This window comes from Oreochromis niloticus, linkage group LG3, assembly GCF_001858045.2.
Source record: "Oreochromis niloticus isolate F11D_XX linkage group LG3, O_niloticus_UMD_NMBU, whole genome shotgun sequence".
Classification (NCBI taxonomy): Eukaryota; Metazoa; Chordata; class Actinopteri; order Cichliformes; family Cichlidae; genus Oreochromis; species Oreochromis niloticus.
The window spans coordinates 20,930,671-20,946,315 of record NC_031967.2 but is presented as its reverse complement, the minus strand read 5'-3'; the positions used below and the strand labels follow the sequence as shown (position 1 = coordinate 20,946,315).

Here is a 15,645-nt window from a genome sequence, read left to right as displayed (position 1 = left end):
AATTCAGGATTTAATGAATCGATATGGCTTTATTCAAGCTGCTCACCTTCTTCTTCTTCTGTATAGGGTTTACTGGCGGTTGGCAAACAGGAAAATGGTGCATTACCACCACCAACTGGTGTGGAGTGTGGAACAAAATGACAAAACAAAAACAAAACAAAAACAAAACAAAAAATATTCAAAGCCTCTCGACCAAATGGGTCTGCCTTAAAAACCAAAATACAGCCTGATAACTTTCACTTATAGAGTTGGTGCGAAACAAATCAATCAAGTCCAACTTCACTTCCATATCGTCCAGCTTTTTGATCAGTTGTCTCTTTTCAATATCATACTTCTGACAATTCAATAAAACTTGTTCTATTGTTTCCTGTTCCGTACTGCAGTCACACTCCCCTGTACAGTGTTTACCTATTAAAAACAATGTGCTATTTAAACCAGTGTGTCCGAATCTCAGTCGAGATATAACCGTCTCCTCTCTCCTGTTTCGGCCTGTACTTCTCATTTCCCCCACCATCCTTTGGATTTTATAAAACCATCACCCTTTCCTCTCTTCCTCCCATTGCTTTTGCCACCTTTCCTTCATTTTGTATCGTATTCTACTCTTGAGCTCCGTCCTACTCACACTAATAACCACATCTACCATCAGTCTCCTTGTTGCTTCTTTTGCCGTCCTTTCTGCCATTTCATTTCCTTTAACTCCATGATGCGCTGGTACCCATAAGAATGTGACCATAAGCCCCATCATAACAAGTCTGAACAATGTTTGCTGGATCTCTATCAGAATGTCAGGTCTGCACTCTGAGTGGCTGTCTTGCAGACTGGCCAGTGAAGAGCTCGAGTCTGAACATATCACAGATCTTAGTGGTTTTGTTTCTTCAATCCACTGGACTGCTAACAATATTGAAACCATTTCACCTGTGTACACTGATAAACCGTCACTGATCCTTTTCCCTACCTTGATATTAAATTCAGGAACAATAAATGCGATCCCACTTTGGTTGGCTGTATTCTTTGATGCATCTGTGTAGATTTTGACATAACTAAAATACTGAGTAATATATTCCTGTGCTGGATGTGAATTTAAAATAAAACCCCTCTCCTTGTTCTTTTTGTTTAACAATGTGAAATCTACTACTGCATCAGGGAGCATCCATGGTGGTATTGTAGGCAACGGTACTGTTTGACTTATGTTTATCTTGTCCAGATTAAGGTCAGCTGCTTTCTGTCCCACTGTCCACCCAAAGCTCTTCAATTCCGTTTTCTCTTTTTCCCAGCATGGTTGGAAAACAGTTTTTGTCGGATGATCTTGACCATGTCCTTGTAAACTTGCCCAGCAATTCAATGTCAGTTGCGCTCTTCTTATTTGTAATGGCATTTCCCCCATTTCTACCTGTACTGCTGCTGCAGATGTTGTTTTGAATGCACCTGAGCAAAGTCTTAATGCTTGATATTGGATACTATCCAACTTACGAAGACTTGTTCTGGCAAGCTACTCACCTCTCTATCTGCCTGCACTTTCAACTGGACCGCGGCCAATCAGAGAGGTCCCGCCCCTGACTATCTTTGATTAGTTTAGACCACGATAGGGGCATAATGTGTGTCTGCTGTTGACCACACGGAGACTTTCAGAGTTGTGTAGTCTTTTCTTTTTAATTTTTGTTTTAACTCGAACATTTGGTCGTCCGGTGCGACCTAAGATTTTTTTAGTCACACCATTGAAAAATTTGGTGGCATTTGCGACCAAATTGGTCGCACTCTAGAGCCCTGTAAACAGACACGAGGAAGAAGCACTCAGAGGAAGACAATGAAAGACCATGACAGTCATATATAAATAAATCTGTATCAATGGTATTTTGTCCAGTTTCTTTCACTTGTTACTCTTGAGTATGTGAAGCCTTATTCATTTAGAACAACGTTTAGAGTTTTTTTTTCAAGAGGACACTGAGGCAGACAGCACACCATGCCACTATAAATAACTGAAAGTAAGAATTCATAATAAGACTCATTAAAATCTGACTCTGACTGACTGACCTGTGGTTGAGTCTGTTTTCACATTAGAGTTACCTAAATTTACCCAAAACTCATCACGCTGTGCTGTAACAAATTCATGATAAACAAATGAAATAAAATGGCAGAGTAGCTCTATGAAGGTAACAGACTAATGTCAGCTCAGATCAGTATTGCATTGACATATTTTACTTTGGTATTTCTTTTAATGTTTTATCCATATGTGTAGCTTTTGATGAGGATTTTGGGAACTCCAAGAGTTAATACAAAAAAGGACACTAAGGCAGTCAGCACAGTGACATAATCTGCACTACATACACTCCGGCTGCAATCAGCTGTACCTGAGGTTGGACTGATATTCCGATTCATCAGCATCTTGTGAATTAGAACTGTGATTTGTGAGGATGGACAGATAAATACTCATGAAAACGAAATCAGTCAGTTTTAAGGCAACAAACTCTAGTAAATATAAAGTTTGTGTAGCAGCTGAGTGAAACATCTGCTCACATGGTTGCACTCTTGATATGATCATGTTAATATTTTAACCAATAAATTCAGTGGAGTGTGAGCTGTATCATATACAATATTTTGTCCCTCAGGTTATTCCTGAAATTTAGTTTGTTTTAAGTTTGTTATATGACGGGTTTATTCATCCTGTAAGTAATTGAATCTACAGTATTGGTCAGCAAATACACTTCTTCCTGGTCTGCTCATGTCAAAGTCCGCCATGTAGTGGTTAAATAGTGGACGTGCCAAGTAATGGCTAGAGCTCCGTGTCTGTGATAGTTCTGCATCTGTTGCTCTTGAGATGGGATAAAGTGTAAGTTTGGGGAGATGATGGATTGTTTCTACATATTAGTGCTCTGTCCTTCTTGTGGGTCTGTGACGTTTGTTACATTACTACTGTAAGCTAACTGTTAGTGCTTTGTTCTGTCTGTTAGCATAAAACATGTCAGCATGTGGTTCTCCCTACATTACTCGACAGGCTTTGTCCATTTATTGTTAATGTTATGATCTTGCATTGGTCATGTGACATCTGTGCATCTACACTGAGATTAAATGTACCTGCTCTGTTTTGTTGTTACAGTTTTACAGAATGAAAGTGGTACAAATGGTACATCAGTAAAAGCTCTGAAGAACGCCACAGTCTCCACATGGAGCGCTTACTGAAGCCATTTATGTTTAACTGCACAGGCTGAATAGAAGCATTCAGACTGTGCAGAAGATAACATGTAAACACAGGGAGGATATTATTGAGCACATTATAGGAGATAACAGCTACATATATGAACTGGAAGAAAATAATCATTTCTTACCTTCATCATTTCCACAGATGACAGTACTGAGCACTAAAATAATGAATAAAACCTCATCAGACATTATACAACTGACAAAATCAAAAACAATATAAAGGAAGACTTTTAAAGATACATTTCCAGATGAACAGTAATCACCAAATTTCTGTGCTTCTGTTTGTCAAACAGGCTCAAACATAATAACTCAAACTGTTGTAACACAGTGTGTAACTATAAGTGATGCAAAAAGCAGCAGTGTATCAAACATTTAAACACTTAAAGAATCACAAGTCTGCTTTGTTCCAGCTCTCAGGTAAACAGGTTAAAGCAGTGACACACTGTAATTCTCACAGATCAGAAACATTTTCATTAATCGCTGCCATTCAAACAATGTCAGACGTGTACTTACAGAAAAAGCCCATCATGCAGAGCAAAGAGTGCCCCATCGTCACATCCAGCCTGCTGCACTCTGATCCACAGATAATCACAAACAGCTTTACGCTGCAGATAAAGAGAAGTTGTGTTTAGTATAGATAGTATAGAGTTTTTCTCCAGTTTCTTCTTCTGATTGGTCTCTCTGTGCTTCCTTCCCTTTCACACAAACTCAAATGGCTCCTGTTTGACCGCAGCACTTATGTGACGTGTTTATATTTCCTGTCCACTGCAAACACAGAAGTTTGTTTCTTATGTTGTAACTTGTCTCTATAATATAAAAAAGCATTCTGTTGCTTCATGTCAGGAGACATATTTTGGCAGGTTATAATTTTAATGTGTGTGACTGTCATGGTGCTCCAGTCCTCCTGTGCTCGCTCTGTCTTTAATCATTGTTGCTCTCTCTCTCCTTTGGTTGTGTCTCTGTGTTTGTGTCGATGTGTTTGTGTGAGTGTGCTTAACCACACTTTGTGTTTCAGGGGTGTAGTCTCCTCTGTTTCCTTTCCTTGGGTCCTGCACACCTGGAAGTGATGAACTCACCTGTTTGTTCTTATCTGATTCCCTCACTCTGACTTAAGATGAAGGAAGCCCTTCAGTCGATACCTGATCATTGAACTAGGCACAGTTAGTGAAGCTGGCTCCATCAGCTTGTGTGTTTGCTCTGTTTTGGCACTGTGACCTTTACTCACCTCTTTGTCCTCCTCTGTGCAGAGACCTGGATGTGGATCTGAGTGAGTTACAGAGAGACAGATTCCTGTGGGTTTGTCTGTCTTGGAGTCCTGGGCCTCACTAAATGAAAATCCCTTTGCCATAAACTTTGTTTCTGACTTTGCTGTAAATAAATCTGTTAATTTTTCTTCAGAGTCCCACATCTTGAGTCCAATCCACACCATAGTGTATGATAATGATGTTTGAGATTATTTGTTTTTCTAATTCAGATATATATGAACATTTACAGCCTCCATGCAGACTGTTAGAGGCAGCTGCTTTTCAGTGTGAGAAATAAACTTCACAGTTTCTCTTGATGTTCACATAGATTTGTTTTCTATAGTCCAGCATGTTTCATCACCACAGTGACTCTACTTTAACCTATTTTAACGTGTTAACATAAATCAAGTAGTGATAATTGTTACTATTACTCCAGTATGGGCAGGTCATTTAAACATGTGCCATGCAGACAGAGAGCAAAATGAAATTCCTACTGTGCTCTTTGTCCGTCTTTGTTAACTCTCTGCTGTTTGCTGAAGACTTAAACACATCTGCTAACTGCTGGCAGAAACCACAGGCTACATTTCCTCTTTTTTATGCAGCCCTGCAAAAAATGAGGTTGTTCAATAGATAAAATTAACCTGTGACAGAACAGACAGTGACCAGCAACAAGCCTTTAAACACATCTAGTCATTGTGGTCTGTCCAGAAGACCAAAGATGCGATTCTTTATTGTCAGGTTTGCGGTTTAACCTTACTATTTCTTCTAGAATTAAATATATTACTATGGTTCATGCTGTAAATCTGAATCTAATTTAATTTAACCTGGATAGTTTGGGGGAATTTTGTTATGGTGTTTTAAAAGTTTTGCATTTCTTCATTTGCAAAGTCTTCAGAGAGACAACTTTGATGCACAAACGGGTCAAAACAATCTGCTTTGGTGCTCGACAGTTCTAAAAGTTATCAAGTCTTTATCTGAGGCTGTTTACTTTGACTGTACACTGTGTATTCTGATTCTGAGGGCAGCACTGCCTAAAAATGGAACTTAAAAACTTAAAAAAAAGCAGCACAAGAGCCACATGTTGGAGTCAAATTGTTAAATGTTGTCATTGTGTTACTTAAATTTGTGAGTCTTAGTTCAAGCATCATGATCAAAGACATTCCTTTGTTTCTGGCCACCTCTCCAGCCTGTTGAACGGTGGGGGAGGCTGTAGTGTTTTATTATAGGGAGATCCTCTCTGAAGGTTCTGTTTTCCTGCTTAGTAAACTTCCTGCCTTTATTACCCTTTTGGTAAGCAAGAGGTCACACAGACGCACCCACAAACACACACACTCGCACATATACATGCACACACACACACATTCTTGCACATGCATACACACACACACACGCAGTGTTTTAACCTTTTGTGACCATAGGGGTTTTTTTTTTTACAATGGGTGGTGCTTGTGTGTACTGTAACTGTTCTCAGAATAAAAGGCTGCAAGGAAGGCTGTTTTTTTGAAGTTGGCTAGGAGACAGGTGAGGAGCGTTCAGCTCCAAGAGCCTGGTTCCAACCAGCCTCCCTTGCTAGCAAGTAAAACTCGGTTCCGTCATTGTCTTGGTTTCTTCATGAGGAATAAGTTTCTAAACCAGCGGGGGCCTGTGGAAGCGCAGACCCAACACCACACAGCCATGGAAAACACACAGAAAAAGAAAAAAACAGCCCAAATATACAGTGTAACAGCAGTACGCTGTGAAGGACTGCACAGATGTAAATAAAGGGTGAAGTGAGTTATCTTAATATATATATATTAAGATAACTCACTTCATCTCCAAAAGTTGATTCTGTTCATCTGGATGTAGCGTTTTCAGTGGGAGAAACGTTTCGTCACTCATCCAAATGACATCTTCAGTCTTGGCTGACTGCAGGTTTCCCCAATCTTATAAACAGTACATTTGCATAATGACTGAAACTAGTACCAGTGAAGGAACAAAGGGCTGGGAGGTCAGTTCCTTCATCATAATTATGCAAATTCTCATGATCATTGATCAACAACCACTAATCAAAGCTCGTTGATCAATGGCCATGAGTACCATTCACAGAGAGTTGGGGAATGGCTGCAATCACAGCATTGTAAGATGGCGAAAGATGTACCCATAGGTCCCCTCCTCGATTCAGAGATGGTCTTTCCCTTTTCACGTAAATGGCCTCCTTGACTCCACGCTCAAACCAGCGTTCCTCCCTGTCCAGGATGTGTACATCCTCATCCTTGAAAGAGTGTCCACTGGCCTGTAGGTGTAAATAGACTGCAGAGTCCTGGCCTGATGAGGTTGCTCTTCTGTGCTGTGCCATCCGCTTCGCCAGAGGTTGTTTGGTTTCCCCGATGTATAAATCCTGGCAATCCTCCTGGCACTTAACAGCGTACACTATGTTACTCTGTTTGTGTCGGGGGACCCAATCCTTGGGGTGGACCAATTTTTGGCGCAGCGTGTTTTGGGGTTTAAAAGCCACAGAGATGCAGTGTTTAGAATAAAATTCGTCTCAACTGTTCCGATACTCCTGACACATATGGGATCACTACAGGTTTTTGCCTGGGCAGCGGTTGTCCTTCTCTCCTGGATCGGCTGGAGATTTCTTTAGGTGCCTTTCCCGCTTTGACAAAAGTCCAGCTGGGATAACCACATTTACTCAGGGCCTTCTTGATGTGCTGTTCTTCTGCCTCTCTGGCCGCTGTGTCAGTGGGGATGGTGTTCGCTCTGTGTTGTAGCGTCCCGATGACACCCAGTTTGTGCTCCAGTGGATGATGAGAGTCAAACCTTAGATACTGATCCGTATGCGTAGGTTTACGGTACACGTCAGCTTTTAGATGTCCCCCATTACTGATGGAAATCTCACAGTCTAAGAAGGCTAACCTGCCACTTTTCATATCCTCCCTGGTGAATTTGATGTGTTTGTCCACCAAGTTAATGTGATCCGTGAAATGTAGTACGTCCTGAGATTTGATTTTCACCCAGGTGTCATCCACATACCTGAACCAATGGCTTGGTGGTGTTCCAGGGTAGGATAGCAAAGCCCTCTTTTCCATTTCTTCCATGTACAAATTGGCCACGATGGGTGAAACTGGGGAGCCCATGGCACACCCATGTTTCTGCCTGTAGAACTGACCCTTGTATGTGAAGTAGGTGGAATGAAGACACAGTTCCAAAAGCAAACACACTTGGTCGATGCTGAGAGTGGTCCTGTTGCTGAGGTTGGTGTCATCCTGTAATCTCTTACGAACTACCTCCAAAGCTTCCGTGACTGGGATGTAAGTGAAGAGAGATGTAACATCGTATGAGACCATGGTTTCATTTGCCTCCATAATTACATCTGTCACCTTCTCAACAAAATCCAAGGTGTTCTGGATGTGGTGTTCAGAGCTGCCTACCAATGGGTTGAGGATCGAAGCCAGAAACTTAAAGGTATTATAGGTGACCGAGTTGATCATACAGACAATCGATCTTAAAGGTGCACCCTGTTTGTGTATCTCAGGTGGTTCCTGTAATCCGCCATCTTACGTGCTGTTTGCTCATACTGACGTACAAGCTTTAGGCCGTCCTTGCCAAAGTGGGTTCAAACGTCTTGATGCATGCTCAATCATCCAGTTAAATAAATCTCCAAAAGTTGATTCTGTTCATCTGGACGTAGCGTTTTCAGTGGGAGAAATGTTTCGTCACTCATCCAAGTGACTTCTTCAGTCTCAGCTGACTGCAGGTTTCCCCAAACCTTATAAACAGTACATTTGCATAACGACTGAAACTAGTACCAGTGAAGGAACAAATGGGCTGGGAGGTCAGTTCCTTCATCATAATTATGCAAATTCCATCCATCGATTTTGTCTGTGGGCAGCAGTCTAAGCAGAGGTGCCCAGGACTCCCTCTCTCCGGCAGTAACTCGTTCACTGCCCCAGAGTGAGCAGCGAATCCTTTTCTGACTGAGCACCATGACCTCAGAGTTTGAGGTGCTAATTGTCATACCAAGCACTTTAAACTAATCTGCAAACCACCCCAGTGTAAGCTGGAGGTCACTGCTCGATGAAGCCACCAAAACCTCAAAAGGAAAAAGCAGAGACTAGTGAACCAGTCACACTCTGCCTCTTAGCTGTGCCAGGAAATTCTGTTCATGAAAATTGTCAAGAGAATCATTGACAACACCCACCAAGAAAGAGTTTGACTTATTACCAGTAATGCAGACAAAGCCCTGACTCTTTGTACAGGTATCACCCCCACACAGGATATCCTGAGGAATGCTGTCAAATGCCTTCTCCAAGTTCTCAAATCACACACAGGCCGGTTGGTCAAACTCTCACACACTCCAAAATTTCATTGAGAGGAGGAAGAGTTTCAACCAGTATTTAACAACCAGAACGAAAACAATAATGTTCCTAAAGAATCCGATGTTCAAGTAACAGATGGACTTTCCTCTCCAGTAATCTGGCATAGATCTTCCAGGGCAGGCTGTGAACTGTGATCCTCTAAAGCTGGAATACACTCCAGTCTCCCTCCATGAAGAGAAGAACCCACACCCCAGTCTGCCAATCCAAAGGCACTGTCCCCACCTTCCACACAATATTGCAATAGTATGTCAGCCATGAAATCCCAACAGCATCCAGATCCTTGAATCCTGCAGGTGAATGAGTTGAGTCTCATCCATCCATAAGGAGTTATTAACTACCTCACCCCCAGTGATGGAAGAGTCATACCCCCTGTCCTCTGACTCTCCTCCTACTATAGAGGAGATGTCGGTGGGATTGAGGACATCCTCAAAGTATTCCTACCAAAATATATCCACAGTTGATGTCAGCAAAGTCCGGTCCACACTATATACAGTGTTTATAGTTAAAGGCTTAAAACTTTCCTTTTTGATAAAGCTTATAGTTAGGGCTGGATCACATGACCCTCAATCCTCCTTTAGCGTAGGCTACTGCAGGCTTCCCATGATGCACTGGGCGTTTCTTGTCCACTCACCTTTTTCACTCATGATGTTGTTTACTTTCTCCTCTCTCTCCTCCCACCCAGCTGGTCACAGAACATGGCAGCTCCTCCCTGAACAATTAAATTGATACTTGAACAAATGTTCTGTTTGCGTATCAAAGCAAAGCATGAACTCATTTTTTTATGAAGACAATTCTTTGTGTAGTTTTGACATGTATGCACAGATGCACACTGACTCAGCATCTGATTGTAAACACAATAAAACAAACTGAACAGATGATGTGAAATAATGACTGAAACACTGTAACAATAATGTTTGTGTTGAACACAACATGTTACCAACATTGATTATGTCAGTCTGTCCAGTCAGTTCAGAAAGCAGATCCACATGCAGACCAGGACCAGACCAGGACAAGAGGTGACCATTGCAGTTTTTTCTATATCGTCTCTATTTAGTTTGCAAAAATGTTGACTTCAGCCCTCCAATCAAGCTCAATAAATAACTGAATAAATGAAAAATCTACAAAAAGTAAGCTGCCTGTATAAGATAAGCCTTTATTAGTCCCAGAGATGGGAAATTTACTTTGTTAAAGCAGCAAAATAAACAGGGTAGGAATAAATAAATAGATGCAGCATACCTAAAAACAACAATACTATGACAAATAGAAGAGAATAAACCATTGAATTATGTGAAGAATAATATGTCAGAAGATACTGTGCTGTCCCTACAATATGACTGAATTAACTCTCAACCTCACCAGCGTCATCTCATGTGTCACACACAGAGGTGTAGTGCTGGTAGGACCAACTGAAGCCTTTTTGTTTGTTTGTTTGTTTTTGTTTTTCCAGACAGAATATAAAATATTCACATTTTACTTAATTCAAATTGTGCTGTCACTTAAAAAGTAACATTTCATATTTCATGCAATAAACATTTAAATGTAAAATGAGGACTCAAACTGTCATCATGACATCTCAAAGCCAGATTTAGTAAAACACTTATTTGGCATCAAACAGCTCGTGTCCAGATTCACCAAAGAGCCACAGAGTCAGGTTTGTGACTGAAAGCTGTCGGCCAAATTAGCACGATGATGTGTTTCCACAGGAGAGGAGCTGCATTATTATAAACTGTTCCACCACATAAACCTGAAAACTGCCTGTAACAGCTGAACTGTGTGATGTGTAGAAGAACATCAAATATTATTTAGCATCAAATCCGTGTGTTAATGAAGAACATGTTCCTGTGCCATGTGCGTAAATACACACATCAATCTTGGTTTTGTGTTTTTCCTGTGGGCTTTGTGAGGCTGCAGGTATTTCCTAAAGTCTGACAGACTAACACAGTCATGTGACGACACTGTGAAGAGCTGAGAGTAGCTTCTTCCTCTGTGCAGAATTCTGACTAAAAACCTGAAACCAGCTTTAATTCTGCTGGGTTGGAATGGACTAACACTGCACCCACAGCTCTGAGTCATCTACCCGTGATTTCTCCCTCTTATTGTGTGTTTTAAAAGTGAAACTCATTGACAAGCCACCACAATATCAGGATCCAGAATATGATAGTACACTCATCCAGCTCTGAAACACCACAGATCACTGTCAGATCTGTGACGTACAACATTTAAGTATCTGTCAAACTGCTACAATTGATGCAAATCAGAAAGACCGGAAATGTTTAGGCTGATGTCTGAATTGTGCAGCATATAATAGTGTAACGACTGTTAAAGGTTATTTTGCTGTGACAGGTTGAGTATCTCTGTGCACTGTTGCTGTTTCTTTAAGAGACATGTTTGTTTGTGCTGCAGTAAAAGTCAGTGAGTGTGGTTTATTTTTTAGAGACAGAAGTAACTCACCTCAGTGTGAGGGCTTTCTTTCCCTTTTTATACTTTTATGCCACACGTTGAAACTCATAGCCACGAATTTCTCTTGTTTTTGGTGAAACCTTGGACTCGTCTCCAAATCTTCCAGCAGAGATCATCCAATTGGATCCTTTTAGGGAATCGGACCTCTAAACTGTCCGTCGTCGTGAGACAGGACCACCAACAGATACCTCTTTCCACATTTATCTTCGCCTGTGTTATCACTCCACAACAAACTTGATGAGCTCTGGACAAGTGTCAGGTTCCCGAAGGAGTAAAACAGCGCCTGTCTGCTTGTTGTGATGGAAACTCAGCTTAAAGAAAAATGATGTGTTCATGTTGAATTCGCAAGTTGGAATTTTCAGCTTAAACGCCCCATCAAGACATCTACCAAGTCAATAAGCTCCACCAGCCCTGACTTAATGGGAATGGCAGATGAGGAAGGAGGAGGAAGGAGGAGAGCTGAGTGACTTTTATACAAAATGATTGATTACATGGAAATAAGAATAAACTGAGCATTTTGTGTTTTATGATCTTGGATTATGTTCTTTTGGACTACCTTAGAGGCTAATTATGGCACACGGGGGGAATCAAACTGAAGAAGAAAAGTAGGGTCAAAAGAGCCAAACCACAGAGGGGGGTAGGTCTGAGAGCAGGAGTGGGAGTGTTGGTGTTCATGAAATAGTGTCTAAATTTGAAGAAATTTCTTGTTACATTTAAAGATGTGTGTGAAGAGGCTCAAGATGTACAAACAGCGTAAAGATGAGATGAGAAATGTGTTGAATATGAAAATGTTACTGAATGGGAATATTGTTGTTTCCTATAAGTCTGCACTAAAAGTGATTTGTTCCCAGTCAGGGTAAAAACTGACTGATATGAGCCCTGAGAGTCTGAAAGTGCTGTGTTTAAAGATGTAGAAGCAGCTGAGGTCGAGATTGTAAGTTTAAAGAGTCGGGCACTGCTGTATTGTTAGCATTCAGAGATGATGCAGTTACAGTGAGCCTGGGGTACATGAGCTATCATATTAGGCAAATACCAGCAGCCTCCATTGTGATGCAGCGTTTTGGTCCTGTAGCAGCAGTGTGCAGTATTTTCTTAAACAAGTAAAAAATAAAAGTATAAATTTGTAGGTTTGGTCAGCAGCTGTGGTTCCAGAGATCTTTGGAGTTAGACCAGGATCTCTGAGTTTAGGGTTTCACTACAGTTAAATACAATATCTCCATGAATTCACAAAAGTTACACAGTAAATGGAAATAACACCAAAAACTACATAGTGTATTATGAAGTACAACAAAAAAACAACAAAACAACAACAAAGTAAAACTCCTGTGCTGTGGTGTTTCATTGGCTACTTTCTAAAAAAGGGATATCACGTGTCACTCTAACAGTGTCCTCAGCATCTGTAGCCCACTACACCCCAGATGGTTCAATGATGCCAGTAAACTGAGGACTTACAATCAAACTCGTCACCTCCATCCACTCATCTAAGTGTAAAGTCTTCTGGGTTGTAACACTTCTCACATGTTAAACTGCTCCAAAAGTCTTTTTTGTAACTCTTCTTTCATTTGGAAAGTTTTTGACTTGTCTCGACTTATAGCATTCACTTATTGATCACAGTCCTGTCAAAGCAGATCAGCAGATTCATTATAATTAAGCTGTTGAATGATCAGCTCATAAACACAAGATATGTTCATGTTTTCAGTGTTTTCTCCATCCAAGCTCATCCCAAAGTCCAGACATGCAGTTGATTAGGAAAGACATCTGATCTGAATGTGCTGCTGACTCTTTGAATATTGTGATTTCCTGATGACCGGGAGAAAAATGTCTGGAAAACATGCAGAATGTTTAGAATGAAGTAGACTGTGGAAATGTGCAGTCAATGAAGGTTATAGTAGGAGACACCTGGTCCTGGTCAGATGAACCATTTAACTTGCTCCTTTCTTTTTAGCACACAATGAATATTTTAATCTGTGTTTTATTCTCATTATTTTAAACGGACTCAGTAAGAAAGGACTAATATATCGGGTAAAACAGCACAATGGATGTAAACAGTAAAGTTACAGATTAAATTAAGACATCAGCCTAAAGAGCAACATAACAGTGATGTCACATAAAAGAAGCAATTAAGAAACTTTGACGCAAACTACAGATCTGCTAAAATAATGAATCAGCCAACGAGACTTAATAATTACAATATAACAATAAGTTGAACTAGACGTTATTTTAACAACAGTTTAACTTGAAAAGAGGACGTTACTCTCAAGTGGTGAGGGATTATTTACAGGTAACATTTAGTAGCGAAAAAAGGTGTGTGGATAAATGAGTTTGAATAAATCTGCTGGACAGATGCATTCCTGGGAGTATTGTTCCACAGTAATGTAATAAGAAACCAGCAGGTGGCAGCAGTGTGCTGGTTAACACTATCTCCTCACAGCAAGAAGGTCCTGGCTGCGTGGCCCCTCTCTGGGTACTCATGCTCCCTCCCACAGTCTAGAGACCTGCATGGTCGTAGTTGTGAATGTGAGCCTGAATGTCTGTGTCTCTGTGAGTTAGTTATGTGACACAATGGTGACCTGTCCATGTGTACCATACTTCTGGATTGAGTAGTAATAATATTTAAAAAAAACTGCACCTCACAGTGTGTACTGACGATATTTTTGGACCCAATTGTATTTTGTTCTTCTTCATGTGGGACAAGCACAGATTTAAAGACAGCGAGTGATGTCTCAGCATCCTCAAAAGTTATGCCTGGATCATGAACTCACAGACCTCTGTGTACAAAAGTATAGTGGGACCTAACCAACTTGTTTTGATGATCAGGCTTTTATTTCTTTCTTCAATAATTAGAAATAGTAATAATGTGTACATACATGAAGTCAGAGTACTTTTAAATGGAGAGCATTGCATCTTACTGAAAAAATAAAAGCTAACATTAAAATACAGCTTCAATAAAAACTTTAAAACAGCCAATCATAAAGCCAGGAGTTCTGGCGCCCACTTACAAACCAGAAAATCTAATCAAGCCCAAACAATCTTAAAATTTTACTCTGATTAAAATATAAGAGAAAATGAAGTCAAGGTTAAATTTATTTATATAAAATGTTTAAAACAAAAGAGCAGACCAAAGTTCTCTACATTCAAAATATAATCTTAAAAAAAGTAAAATGTAAAATTCAGAAAAATTGAGCACAATACACAACATTAAATAAAATAAAGTAAAAATATAAAATTCACAGCTTTACTAAAAGCTTTAAAGTATCTGATATTAAATGAATAATGAAGCAGCCAGAGGTTTTTTTTTTATTATTCATATTATAATTCAATATCATAAAAAGAAAACTGAGCATGTCTGATATTTGGGCAGCAGAGCAGCAACAGTGGATTCATAAAATGCTTCTTTTGGCTTTGCTGCTGCAGCTCTCCTCACTGACCTGTAAGACAAACACACAAAGAACAGAAATGTCCAAGTTTCAGGATGTTCGCCATTTAATACCTTGAAGAATAACTCATCCTGCACAGAAGCATAATTACCAGGAAAGCTGTGACTTCAGAATAAACTGTTGCAGATTTCAACACCGATAAACATGTTTAACAACATTCACTGGAGGTGACGGCAGACTTTGTTTACCTGCTTTTTTCTTTTCTTTTTTGGGGCGTTTGACCTCAGCATACATCAGACTGTCCTCTAAAAGAGAAGTCAGAGCTCAGGATACATTTGATCAGCAGATATATGACACAGAGCTGTTGGTCGCGTGTGGACTTAGAGGTGGATTTAAACTCTTACAAGTTGTGGATCACCCAGTTACCCAAAGGGTGATCCGAGGGTCCAAGTTTCTGATTCCAAGAGGTGTTCCCGAACAGGTAATGCAGAAACTGGATTAAGTCTGTGGTCAGGAGACTCACAGCTCTAACTGCCTACATCTGAATTTATATCCTGCTTTCCCTGACAAAACACTGCCTGAGAGGTCAAGTAGGATTCCTCAGCTACACCCATTAATGGTGTTAATGTTACACTCCCCTCAATGATCCTTGCTCTTGGTAATTTCAGCAGGTTCTTACTTTAGTGGCCAAGAAAAATTATAAAAAAAATTCTAAACCCAAAGAGCAATCTGTAAGAACCATTGGTGAAATGTAATATTGAGTCCTTTACCGTTACACAAAAAGTTACAAAAAGACTACAGAGAATATTGTATTTAAGTCAAGTAGCAGGGGCAAAGCAAAATCTTAATCAAATATTAATAATCAATTAATCCAATCACCTGAATTTTATACTAATCTAACTAATCTACTCTGTGCTAATGCTGATTTCTGATATAGTCACGAGGTGATCGAGGGAAAGAGGAGCAGGTACGCCCTGCTCAGCTTTACACTCCTCTGAGGCCTCATTC

The 15,645-nt window shown here is 40.2% G+C and overlaps 2 protein-coding genes across 2 annotated transcripts in view; one reads left to right on the top strand and one right to left on the bottom strand.

Annotated features, from left to right (window-relative positions):
* The window catches only part of LOC109198185 (low affinity immunoglobulin gamma Fc region receptor II-b), a 997,390-nt gene that overhangs the window by 534,155 nt on the left and 447,590 nt on the right, over window positions 1-15,645 (top strand). The window lies entirely within an intron of this gene.
* LOC109201287 (obscurin) overlaps window positions 1-15,645 on the bottom strand; it is a 493,328-nt gene that overhangs the window by 408,730 nt on the left and 68,953 nt on the right. The window lies entirely within an intron of this gene.